The 5,282-nt window shown below is 40.2% G+C and overlaps 1 long non-coding RNA gene across 1 annotated transcript; it reads right to left on the bottom strand.

The window, feature by feature from the left end:
- Window positions 1–430: 430 nt before the first annotated feature.
- On the bottom strand, window positions 431–5,282 carry LOC138288060 (uncharacterized). Its single transcript, XR_011202319.1, has 2 exons — window positions 3,171–5,282; window positions 431–718 (listed from the first exon to the last, which is right to left on the bottom strand). It is a non-coding gene; the product is annotated as an uncharacterized lncRNA (long non-coding RNA).

Below are 5,282 nucleotides of genomic sequence, written 5' to 3'. Positions count from 1 at the left end.
TAGTGCGCTTAAGAAATTATTTGATTGATTGATTGGGCTCTCTGCACTTGCTCGTACCTTTGGGTACGGCATACTCTTACACATAGTATTTTCCATAATGTGTTTCAACTGTGCACATTCTGTTTCTGCAAGGGAAGAAAACAGTTACATAGAACAATCCATATTAAAGACTTCTACAGTCTAACGTTAGTAATACGCATTCTGTGAAGGTGTTTTTCAAGATGGTGCTTTTGCATGAAGGTTAATGCACAAATAATTAAAGAATGGACTCTGATTTGTAACCGAGGCAGAATAGTTAGTAACAGACTAGGTGAATAGCCTGTGCTGCCATCTATTTAAAAGGTACTCAGGCCATTTTCAACAATAGCCTTCCTTCAACATAATGACCAGTGAATTAATGTACTGTGGGTATTCATCAAATACAACTGTGTAGTACTTCATTATTTATTAGTGCCTGATTCCATTGTATTCATCAATGTTGTTTCTTTGAATGTGGTGACCAGTGCGGATCCAAAAGGTACTGAATCTTAGTCATAACCTTCATTCGAGGCGTCCTAGCAGACAGTGTGGAAAAAGATTTATGAAGCTGGTTCTTCCAAGAGACGTCAAAGAAACGTCCTCTTTTGCTCCTTCTCTCCTTATTTTCCCATCTGCTGATTTGCACCTTCTAGAACATCACGGAGGTGGGCACAAGTGGGTATGGGGATCTACATCGTTCCTGAAAGGAAACAATCACACAGGTTAGTGGTTTTAGATTTGACACAGTGTAGATTTTCAGTATTGATCAGCTACAGTAAGCATTTCATCTCTAATGTTGGCCAGTGGGGCTTTGTTGCTCCTAAAGGGTCATAAACCCTGACTTGTGACCATGTAGAACATGGTTTGGTTCCACATAAAGTTTGATATGTTCTAACCTTTATTATTAAGATTTTACTGAGCAAAGAGGGCTTGGGAATTGGGTGGCAATTGTCATGGATATTTGTAAACAAGGTTGGTGTTTCAGTAGGAGGTTAGATCATTCTTGCTTGAGTAGTTTCGGACTGAAACTTCAAAAAATATTTGTCCTAAAATCACATAAGCGCAGTCTGAACTAAGAGTTGCAATCACCTGTTTAATGCATGCCACAGTGCAAGGTTCTAAGTAATGTTAGAAGCTTTGTTCTTTAACACAAGAACAACACATCCTTCTCATCCAAATGTTTAAGACCTGTCAGCAACATTTGTAGTAGGTGGAGAAATATGTGAGAAAAGAGTGGGTCAATGTAAACCCCCATACCCTCTCAAATTGTTTATATTTTAACTTACAAAATGACATTAGATCTTTGCAGGGGTATTTTTAAGACTTACGGATTAGTGAGTTCTTGGAAAGTATTGAATAACTGGCTAGAACTGTTGGTTCATTGTCAATGCTTTATCTTTACGTAGACTTTTGCTACCCTTCTAATAACCTTCTGATAGCTTATTGAACATATTTCTTAATCTGTATTGTCAATAGTTCTTAATGTTTTGCACCACCTTCCTTCAAGTTGACAGCTTCTTCTTTGTCCAGCTAATACTTTGTTGACTCTGATTTTGATTTTATCATCCTTTATGACCAGCTTGTTGTGTTAGTTCATAATGTGCTTGAGTTTTTAGTATATTTTATTCAGAGTGAGTTTGTCTTAGGCTTCCTTTGGGGAAAAAGTTTTTTAATCATGTTTGAGATGAAACACATTAAGGAGTGGGCAGGCCACCCGAGAGGCTAAGTCATTAGTTCAGCTGTTATAATAGTGTGAGAGAACACAAAACTTAATGTGTTGCTTGTTGTGTGGATTGGCATTGACAAAGAGTTGAAATGTATTACTAGCATGGTATAGTCATCATAACTTTCAATGTTGATGGTTGCAGAAATAGGACTGTCCAAGTGGCTTATATAAAAAGCCATGAAATCCTAATGGGCAATAATGAATAACTGCAATTACTAAGAGTACAGTCTGAGTTGAGAAAAAAAAAAAAATACATCAAAATACTACATAGAGGAAGTGTATGAAGTATTGGGAATCTCTGAACAGCTAGGTTTATAATTCTGATTAAGTGAGACTACACTTCTTTTCTGGCCTCCATGTGCCCTTGGACGTTTTGGGGCATTAACACATCCAAGATGGTGACCTAGCTATCAACATCGTTTCTGCCAGTCCCAACATCAGATGGTCATTTGTTTGGATAAGGCCTTGAACCTCATCAGACTGTTTCTCGGAGAAGCATGTGTTGATGAGGCCCATTTTAAAATCCTGCTCGAGAGTTAAAGCTGTCATGGAAACTATTACGTGTGTAAATTTGGACTATTTAATACAGTAAGGTAAAACATCACCAGCATACTCAAAACCTGCACATCTCAATGACATGAAACACTGAGTAAATAACACATACGGAGAGCATAAGTGCAATCCTCAAATAGCAATTACATTAATTTATCACTCCACCACCTTAAGATCAATTAGGATGTCACACACTGAGCGACACGCTCACTCATCTTTCACTGCCATATGTTAGTCACCTTTCACCAATGACAGTGAGAGATATTGTTAACATACAACCCAGGCTGTTGAACGAAATGTATTTTCATGTTTTGTGTTGTAAGCCCTATTCACCTCCTGTCAGCCGTAAGTAAATTTGAAGTGAAGTTCATTCAGGGGAATTTTGTGTTTCAATACACAGTCTGACAATCAGTGGAGGCAGTCCTGAATAAGTATTAATTTTCCCCAGTAGTTGCCACCTTGTCTCTCCGATTCAATAAGGTGTGTTAATGTAGACAGACAATAATGCACATTACAGCCTGGTGGTAAAGAAACAAGAATGCAACTTTACTGAAAAACCATTAGTGCTCCCTGCCTGCAAGTGTTTTAAAAGGGTTAATGCATCAATGTGCATGACTACCCGAGAGCTAATCATCACCACTAGGAAAACTAACAAGAAAAATAGTGAGTATAAGTTGTGTAATGTATTGCTTTTATGGTTTTAACGAAAATGCTGCTGTTGTAAAAATGGTATTATGTCAATTTTAAATGTTAATATGAAATTAAGTACCATATAAGTATTCTTTTCCAGGTTTCACCTGCAAAACGTTTGTTAAAAATAAAAAAAAAGCTTAAAATGGGCTTACAGCCCACCCACAGGCCACACATTACTTACCACTGGTAGTTTTTGCCGATCACTCTTCTTTTCTCACTGGTCAGCAACTGTTTCTGATGTCATCAGGCTGCAATTCCTCTCTTTGCCCAGCTTCGGTTGCTGTTCTGTGATGTTTGGACCAATACCGTTTCCAGCTGACGATCAGTTGCTGTCGCTCAGTATCCACCCACTGGCCAAATGGTTTCTGAGGTAATTTTTTTTCATTCCCTCACCACACTCCATACCAGTGGATGTGTTCCATCTTTCCACTGCACATTGTTTGTTTTGTGCTGTTGTGCTGCCTCTCACCTCTCCCTCCAGTTTTACACACTCCCTTGGCTTTTTTTTTCTACCACCCCCACCTGCTATTTTTGCTATAAAAAAAATCTTTATTTATTTATACAATTTTACACAGCGCAAACTCGACCCAAAGGTATCCGAGTGCTTTGCACAGGCACCACTTGCATTACGGATACATTTAGTGATTTGCAGAGAATCACGGGATGCTGAGCCTCCGCCAAGACTCAAACCTGGTTTCCCAGGTTTATGGCGGGAGGCTCTAGCCCTTATGGCACATGCTCTTTCCTCAAGATAAGCACAGAAGATGGCCGACGCTCCTTTGGAACACACAATTAAAATTAATTTCCCGTTGTGTGCTCCAAAGCGAAGCCAGCCATCTTGGTCGCCCTGCCCCTCATCTGTGCACAGGAGCCCGTTGAAGCATCTGACTTCCTTGAGGCTCTTTTCTTTTTCGCCTTTTTTGTTTCCTGGCTCTTGCTCATTTAACACTCATCAGCCCAGCATCAGGGAGCAAGTCGAGCCCCCAAGCCAACCTACTCCCTTTGCTTGCCCATTACCAGAGATACAAGTTGAAACTCCTGCAATGCCGCACTGCGCATGAACGCTCTCGAATGCTCTGTAACGCGCAGGACTTGGCTGGGAGTCTTCATTCTTCAGTTTAAGCTATCTTTGCCTGCGCTGTCCTTAGACCCAGAAGTAGTTGTGGTGTTGTGCAGTGACCACGAGGAGGTGAAAAGTGAGGCATGTTTCTGTAAGTACTGATAAGAGAAGGAAAGCATCAGGGTCCCCTCTTAGTGGGAGGCATCCTTAGTGATCGATGGTCTGGAGGGTTATCTTTTCAGCTGTAGTTTTAGTTGTCAGTATTTACCACAGCTTCTGTGGGGCTCATGTTCGTTAAGGTTTTTTTTGGGTAGTTCTGAGGTTCCTGTCACATGTGTTGGAGTGGGATGAAAGTGAACTCACTGTCTGCCTTTGCACTGGTCTGCCTGGATCCCGTATAGCAGCTGGTGAAGGCAGGGTGCAAGTCACAGGGGTGCTGAAGGTGCAACTTCCTAAATGATTGCAAACCTCTTGACACACGACTCTGCCTCTGTTACATTGGGAGTTGTCACAAGAGGGTGGGACTCTCTGGGGTGGACTTTAGTCTAGGTCTTAAACCCCCTAAGCAGGATTCTTGGTGTGGTTCTCCATTTTGTACATCTGGCATTAGCCATGGCCTTTTGTTTATTGTAAATTGTTTGTATTGTATACTTGTATGGACTTCCAGGATGCCATTTTCTTACTTTGGTGCTTTGTTGGCTAACATCACTGAGAAGTACAGCATTCTGCTCTTAACAAGGAGAGCAACCACACACAAAGTAGTTATCTACGGTGGCTGGAACTACAATGACAGTTTGTACTTGTTGAGACCAAAAACAAAGATGTTAGTGAACGAGATGTATTTATTTATTCAGTCTTGTCTATATACCTTTCTACTAGAGCCAACTAAGAAAACCGCAAATACCATATTAGCGTGGTGAACTCAGTTCCTTAACCACGATGCTTGCATACCTTTCTTTTACAACCAGTTGGAAAATCCGGCATGCCTGCAAGTGTACCTAGGTCCCTTATTCTTATTTTTCCAAAAGGATTTCACATCAATCAATTAGAAAAAAAATCCTTAAGCCAAACTTAAATGGTTCAAGGTATGAATTAAATGGAAAATAGGATAAACAAACATTGGCAAAGTCAACATGTTTCGCCTATACGAAATCTATTGAATGTGTCAATGTTTTTTGCATGTTGCACAGCAGTTGATCAGCAAAAAACAAAAAACCTCGATGGTCAAAGATG

This window comes from Pleurodeles waltl, chromosome 4_1, assembly GCF_031143425.1.
Source record: "Pleurodeles waltl isolate 20211129_DDA chromosome 4_1, aPleWal1.hap1.20221129, whole genome shotgun sequence".
Taxonomy (NCBI): Eukaryota; Metazoa; Chordata; class Amphibia; order Caudata; family Salamandridae; genus Pleurodeles; species Pleurodeles waltl.
Note: the sequence above shows the minus strand (reverse complement) of the source record. Positions and strands in the feature narration are given on the sequence as shown.